This window comes from Crocodylus siamensis, chromosome 3 (assembly GCF_052110815.1).
Source record: "Crocodylus siamensis isolate JL-2025a chromosome 3, ASM5211081v1, whole genome shotgun sequence".
NCBI classification, from domain to species: Eukaryota; Metazoa; Chordata; order Crocodylia; family Crocodylidae; genus Crocodylus; species Crocodylus siamensis.
Window position 1 is genome coordinate 105,475,393 of NC_143397.1, and position 8,173 is coordinate 105,483,565.

The 8,173-nt window shown below is 43.2% G+C and overlaps 1 long non-coding RNA gene across 1 annotated transcript; it reads right to left on the reverse strand.

The window, feature by feature from the left end:
- Positions 1 to 1,938: 1,938 nt before the first annotated feature.
- On the reverse strand, positions 1,939 to 7,591 carry LOC149868618 (uncharacterized). The gene is made up of 3 exons (XR_016441012.1): positions 7,348 to 7,591; positions 6,757 to 6,877; positions 1,939 to 2,398 (listed from the first exon to the last, which is right to left on the reverse strand). It is a non-coding gene; the product is annotated as an uncharacterized LOC149868618 (long non-coding RNA).
- Positions 7,592 to 8,173: the final 582 nt, after the last annotated feature.

The window sequence follows — 8,173 nt, forward strand, 5'->3', positions numbered from 1 at the left end:
CCCAGGCTGTTAGTTTGTTAGTTGGGCATTTCTCTTTCTTTCATGCTGCTTCCCACAGTACCAACACTAGAACTGAAGGACTACATTCTCAGTTGGCCTATCTTTTAGTCTCTTGGGTTCCCTTAAATTGACCCTGTATACTGATTCTGCACCAGCTAGTGTTTTGATTTTTCTTTAGCTAATTCAGCTGCCCTTGAAATTTGGATGCATTTGTCTAGAATTAGATCAGCCCCTATCAACAGCTTTCCCCTTATCTTAGGATCAGATGTCCCACAAATAATTCTGTCTCTAATGAGGGAGTCTCTTATATTTCTAAAAGTACGTGTTAATGCCAATGTTTTCAGCTTTGTAACGTAAGTATGTATTCCTTCTTCTGGATCTTGATTCTAGGTGAAAAAGAACCATCTTTCCACAGTCTCATTTCCTCTGGGGTCACAGGACTCATCAAAAGCCTTCATCAGCTCCTCTAATGTGTGTGGACCCATCAGGTATAAGTGTTGCACTCACTTCTCTGGAAAAGGTTTATTCATCCTTGTCTGCCATAGTCATCTGTGTGCACAAGGTCAGTTCTTCCTTCCATTGTTTCCATGCCCCTACCAGGTTATTTGACTGGAAATCCAAATATGCAAGGGATCAGAGTTCCTTCATGCTGTCTGCCCTCATTGGCCATATCCAGACATGTGTGAACATTTGGTTCCCCAGGGACAACTAGCAGCAGTGCACATTGTGCCACTGCTAGTTGTCCCCAGGGCACACCTGTGTCACACATGCTCTGGTACGTGGCAAGTTACCCCAGGTGGGGTAGGGGAGGCTGGTGCCAGCACTGGGCTGGCCCCAGCAGCCTTATGTGGGATCCTGGGGGCCTCCTGGGGCTGCAGCAGCAATGATCCTGCCACACAGAGCATGGCTGGCAGCAGAGTGTGGCTCTGGCAGTGTGCTCAGCAGAGTGTACTCTAGCTTTGGGTGGCACATGCTACTGCTTGGATTTAGATTTGGATTCAGATGTTAAAAGCAGACTGGCAAAGTTCTCAGATGACACCTAATTATGGGGGACTGTAGTCACGCTGAAGGATGGGCTGGGGATACAGGTTGATCTGGACATTCGTAAAGTGGGTGAATCAAAACCTGATGATGTTCAATATTGAGAAGGGTAAGGTGCTCTACCTGGGGAGAAACAACTTGCAACATGCTTATAAGTTCAGCAACGCTACACGTACTAGCACCACAACCTTAACAGACCATAGAATGAACATGAGCCACTAATGCAATGCTGTAACCGGCAAAACAAACAAAACACTGACATGCATCTACTAATGCATCTCAAACAAGACTAAGGATATCATCCTCCCACTTTACTCAGCCTTGGCGAGGATGCAGCTGGAGTATTGTGTCCAGTTCTAGGCACCACACTTCAGAAAGAGGATTGAGAGAGTCCCAAGGAGGGCTACACATATGGTTAGAGGCATGGAGAGTAGACGGTATACTGAGAGGCTGAGATGTGGGTCTGTTCAGCCTGGAGAAGAGAAGACTCAGAGGCGACTTGGTGGCAGCCTATAAGTATATAAGGGGCCCTCATCAGGAACTGCGAAAACGTCTGTCCACCAGGACTCCCCAGGGGAAGACTAGGACTACCAGTCATAAATTTCTAGAAGATTGCTTTAGATTAGACATAAGGAAAAACTTCTTTACAACTCGAGTGTCCAGGGTCTAGAGTAGAGTAGACTCCCCCCAAAGGTGGTACAATCACCTACTCTGGATATCTTGAAAAAATGCCTGGACACTAACCTTGCTGGGGTCATCTGACCCTAACAGTCTTTCCTGTCCAAGCACAGGGGGGCTGGACCTGATGATCTTGTCAGGTCCCTTCTAGTCCCTAACATCTATGAATACTTGAACTGGGATCTCATTCCTCTCTGATTACAAAACTGTTTTCTTTCTCTCTCTTTTAGCCCAATGAAAATATTTAAACAAAAGCAGAATAGTTTTAACAGGAAAGATTGCAAAAGCTCCATCCCAAATACCCTACAGCTAAGTGTTAGGGCCTCGTCCTGGGAGATAAGAGAGGGCCTAACACCCCCGTTTCCTCTTTCAAACCATGAATCAAGACATGTATTTCAAAATTCCCTGCACTTGAGTGATAAATGTGGTTAAAAATGCCTGAAATTGAAACAATGTTTTGGGTCATGTTTGGTTCCTTTTGTTGGGGAAAAAATGAAAAAATGTTAAGCATTTGCACAGCTCCATCCATCAAATCAAACAGGATATCAAATAGGTGTGCTGCTACTCAGTGTTCATCAGTTCTGTCTGCCTTGAATCTGTTTCTTTGTGATCAGAGTGCAGATGTAGTCTGGAAGTCATTGCCACAATAAGAACCTGTCAGCTCAGTGTGGATGCCCACCTGCAGTAGAAAAGTATTATGTTAGAGAACCGAGGTAGGAATTCTGGCAAGCAGTAGCTTGTGGTAAAATAAATGCAGCTGGAAACTCAGCAAATGGTTTTGGCCAAAGAAAACAGGGTTGGGAGAGGAAATAGTAAGAACAGTTCTTTTGACATTATTTGAATGGTGCATTTTATTTTGGAAATGTCTAAACATTTATAGTTTCATAGTTTCATAGTAGCTAGAGTCGGAAGGGACCTAGGTAGATCATCTGGTCCGACCCCCTGCCTTGGCAGGAAAGAGCACCGGGGTCAGATGACCCCGGCAAGGTGCTCATCTAACTTCCTTTTAAAAATCCCCAGGCTAGGAGCCTGCACCACTTCCCCTGGAAGCCGGTTCCAGGCCCTAGCCGCCCTGACTGTGAAGTAGCGCCTCCTAATATCTAATCTAAACTTACCCTCCGCCAGCTTGTGACCGTTATTCCTGGTCACTCCTGGGAGCGCACGGGGGAACAGGGACTCCCCCAATACCTGCTGATCCCCCCTGACCAGTTTGTAGCAGGCCACAAGGTCCCCCCTTAACCTTCTCTTGTGGAGGCTAAACAGGTTCAGGTCCCGTAGCCTCTCCTCATAAGGCCTGCCCTGCTGACCCCTGATCATACGAGTGGCCCTCCTCTGAACTCTTTCCATATCGTCCACGTCCCTCTTGAAGTGCGGCGCCCAGAACTGGACGCAGTACTCCAGCTGCGGCCTGACCAGTGCCGCATAGAGGGGGAGGATCACCTCTCTGGACCTGCTCGAGATGCATCTGTGGATGCATGACAGGGTACGGTTGGCCTTCTTGACTGCCTCCCCACACTGCCGGCCCATGTTCATCGTGGAGTCAATGACGACTCCAAGACTCCAATTTCAGTGTTGTCTTAATGACACCTTACATTTTATTAAAAAGGAAAAATGCCTTTTATATATACACCAACAAAACAGAACTAAACTGGAAAAAGGCTAAGATGACCTGAAAACATTTCATTTTGGATTAAAGAAAACATTATAGGTTGACCCAAATCAAATTTTTTCCAGCTGACCCAAAATGAATATTTTCAGCTCTTCTGTTTGCCAAATCCCCACAGCATTTCTATTCTGTTTTGAACTTTTTTAAAAAAATTTTGTTTTGGTTCCACCACTAAACCAAAAACATTTATTATTTAACCAACTCTAGTAGGCAGTCCTTCAATGGTTGTCTCCTGGAGGTTTAGTCAGATTCCTGTGAGCTCATGCATCTCAAGGACTCTGAACACAGTGAAAGGAAAAAAATTAGGGAGAGTCAGCTCAGCAATTCATAAAATTCACAAGAAATAAAGACGGTATCCTCTTACAAGGTGAGGGACAGAAAAGGATAGTTACAAAGCTGGAAGAGTCTTCCACAGAGGCAGTCTTAGAGTTGGCCAGGTCTTTCCCTATGAAAGGTTCAATTCACTCCTACTGAGTTATATGGCAAAACTTCCATTAACCTCAACAGGAGCATGAGCAGACTGCCAACATTTTAGCAACCAACAAGGCTAGTTTAAAGTCAGATTTTTGGCACTGAAAGAAGAATCTCATAACCATGCACTGTAAACTATATAATGAGCCTGACCCTCCTCCTTGCCTTCCTCTTTGTCTGTTTCCTCAAGCAATACAGCCACCCACAGACACACAAGGGACACGGCTGGCAATCTGTGGGAGATACCGTTCCTCTGGCAGCAGCTGACTAGACTAGACTGTATTTGTTTTTGCTTGCTTCCCATGAAATATTATTGATTTGAGTGTGCAGTCAAAGAGCTGGAACAGTTGACTGTGAGAGAGAGAGAGAGAGATATATATATATATATATAAAAGCTCCTAATTCAAGAATGGTGAAGCCCTGCAAATAAAGCTTCTTTCTCAGCTCCTATCAGGAGAGTCACCAGGCTCTGTGCAGTAATATCAGTGACATTTCTTTCAGGCGATATGGCTCCTTGGCAGGCTCTATGAACAAGTTTTCCTGGCATGGCTAGCAATGCAGCTGGATCCAGCACAACGCCTGACTGCGGCAAGCCTGGCTGGGCTGCCTTATCTTTCCATATGCTCCTCTCCTCTGACTGACCTTTGATCTTGAGGAATCTGGCACTACTTTCAACCCGAGGATAATTTCCTTCAGTGCCACCCACAGCACAAACCAACAGGCCCAAGGAGAGAAGCGCAGCTATGGCCAGCTGAGGAAACAGTAAGTTGTCAGAGTGGAAGATTTCAGGATTAACCCCACTCAGACTTCAAAATCCATAATTTGCTGGCCTAAAGATGTAGCTATACTTTTGTTCTCCAAGACCTGCTCTAGCAATGCAGCTAAGCTCCAGAAGTTGTCTCATATCCAGGGGCTAAGCACCAGAAGTCACGTATGTTCTTAACAGTGACTCTAGATTGGGGCCTGTTTTCTCTTACTCAATTCAACACTCAAATATTTTATTTTTGAGATCATAGATGCTTTTTTTCCTCCTGTGCTTTTTCTTCCTATAGTTCTACCCCTGCCTGTTGATTCTGGTTAAACTACAAGAAATGTAGCTATAAAATAGCTGTTTGAAGAGTTTGAGCCTGGGTGCTGACCTTGATGGACATTGCATTTCACTTACCACCTATAGCCACTGACCACCTCTACCTGCACTTTCCGTTACAGGAGTGCATGGCAAAAAAAATAGCTATGGAAATTATTGCTCTGTGTTTGTTTTGTTCTTTTGCACAGTCACATCTCTTGCCCTGTGGACACTGAAGTTTTGCCACTTAGGTTCACAATGCTCATAAAATTAGTTTGAGTTGGTAAGCCTTTCTACCCACGAATTGAAATCCAGGCTTGTTTATTTTATGGGATTCAATTTCTTTTTTAATAAATATTTTTATACTTTAAGAAAAGCGCACATTTTACTTTGAGCTACAAGGACTCTACTCACTGCCTCCTCCCTGGGAAGCGATTGGAGCTAGTTAAGACAACCCATTTATGAATTATTATTATTATTATTATTATTGTAATTGTTAAAAAAAGGGAGAGAGCCCCCAGCTGAAAGGAGGGCCATGTTAAGCTAATCACTGTGCAAACATAAGGCAAGAGACTATCCCTGCTCCACAGCACTTGTAGTCAATAGAGACAAGCCAAGGGAGAAGTGAGAAGGGAAAACCACACACACAAAGAAACGAAATGACCTGTCCAAGATCTTATCATGGATCTGTGGTAGAGCCAGTCCTATATGTATTCATTCTGCCTCATACACTGCTTGCATGATGCACTGGAGAGTACCACCACAAAGCACAGAGCCACCCCACCCACTTTGCTCTCCATGCACTAAGCCAGAAAAAGGCACTGAAGCTGCTCCGAGGGAGCTCTTCCTCCCTGGTGTGCTCAAAAGGGGCAGCAGGGGCACACTTAGGGCAACTTTCCTGCCTCTTTTCTGGGTGTGGCACATGTAGTGGGCAGGCAGGGCTGTCTCTCTCAGAAATGCCTTCATCAGTTCTGTGGAAGGAAGCACTATAGGCATGCCCTGTGTATATACCTGTAAAGGCACATACTGATTTATTTGTTCAATGGTTTTTTTTCTGTTACTTTTTGTCACCCACCCTGAATTTGTTTTTTATTTTGCCTACTCCTGGCTCCATGTTTCACCCTGTTTATTCACCAGGTTTTTTCTTCTTCCTTTTTGCTCTCTCTCTCTCTCTCTCTAAATCTTTATTTCACCACCTCTCCTACCCAATAGTATTCACCAAGAAACCCAGGATGCTTAAGTGGGTTAAAGCCAGGCAAGCTGAGTTCACCCAGCACTGCATATTATTGCCAAATGACACTAGGTTGTCTCTAAGACACTTGCATAAACTAATGGATGGTATAATATCTCTCAACTGTATGAGAGAAGAAGGTCTCATATTCTCCCTTTATTCCTATCATTGTGCTGAAATCAAAATTCATCCCTCCATTCTCTGTTACTGATCCCTTCTCTCCACTGTGAAGTTCTGTAGATTATTCTGCACTCATTTTGTGTCTATTCAGTCACCTTTTTTAGCATGGAGAGAACCTTGCTTCTCTCCAAAAATACCAAGAGAAAATGGTATTCCATATTTGTTTAAATAAAGTCTAGCTTTTCTCATTAGTATAAGTCAAATGATCATATAGCTCAGCATCTTCTCACATTGGGGTTTATGAAGCTGAAAAGATCATTCTTCCTTTATGACTCTACTCAGCAAAGTATAGTATATCATCAACCCCCTGATGATTTTAGTGAAAATTGAGGGTATATCCCAAAAGGGTTTGGGATTTTGCCATGTGAGGACATTGGTCCATATCTATGGTGGTTGGGAGGGGTCTACTGTAATTTATATTACCTGAGGATCTCATCCATTGCAAAATGTTCTTGGTGTCATGGTTCAAACTCTGCTAGAGGTGAAGCAGTTTGCTCCTTATTATCCTCTGTTCTATTTTCCACAGCAATTCAAGCAAGGTAATCTGTGGAAAGAGAATCCACCTCAATTTCTGATAAATCATGTACTCAAAGCTGCATATCAAACCATCTCTATTCACTCTCTGCACCAGCTGAAAAGTTATTTTCTTCTACAAATTTACGCCTTTAACTTAGTTGCATACGTGGAGCTTTGTAATGGAGGCCATAGTTCCATTTCCTACAAATTCTATCTTAGTATAAATCAGCCGTGTCTATGATAGACCATACTATGCGAGGGGAACAGCACAGTCTAGGGCTTTGAAGTAATCATTTTCTTTTATACTCCACTACAAGCAATACTGCAGCCTTTTGCAAAACAGAGTAGGGAGGGAAAGGGCCTGTAGAAGCCAAACATATAATGATTTTTAAAACAGTTTTTCAGGTGTACATCTGCTGAATAAATACAATTTATCACATAGCTCCATAATTTATCACATGGCTATTACTACCATATATATGCATGATATATACATACCTTTAACTCCCTAGCTAGTATCTCTCTTGTGCCTGTTCCAAATTTTCCACATCTCCAAGCAGTGTCAAGCAGCTGCATCTTTTCAAATGTTTCTTTTCCAAATATGGAATTTCCACTCAAAATAACTTTTGCCCAAAGCCCATGAATGGAAATTTTTGTCCTGGACCTCTGACAGGTTTAGGATCTGCTATTTTGCAGATGTACAATGCCAGAGATAGAGGGCCAGCTTCTCACATGTGGTAAGTTTGCATGGCTCTGTGGAGTAAAATGGAGATACACACATTAATAGCAGTGGAAGATCTGGCTTGGGAGCTTTAAATCAATTACAAAAAGAAGACAGTTTCTCATTTGGACATGCAGCACATACAGTGGCCTTGGAAGGTCTGAAGATAGCAGACCCTAAAATGATGATGCTATTGCTTTCAAATACAGAAAAGTTACTTTAACTCACTAGAGGGGCTCTTGTGACTCACATGTAGTCCTGTGCAGTTGGATATTTTGGCTAGATTCTCAGATGATACAGATTGCCATTGAATTTCATGACAGTTCATAGGCAGGCAAGTTTCTTTGGGTAGATGTGATATCTTTTAATAGACCATCTAAAAAGTTGGGAAATAATTCTTTGCAAGCTTTCGGGCACAGCATTTCAGGATTTGGATGAGGGCAAATAAGGCTTCAGAAAGGCAAGGACACATACAATAGTTCCCATATATTTTAAGCTTTCTAAAATATTTGTTTTTTCCACAACAACCATGACATACACTGTTCCCTGCCTATATGCACTACCTGGCAAAGCACCCCCTTACATCAGGAGGAAAGTAGCAGG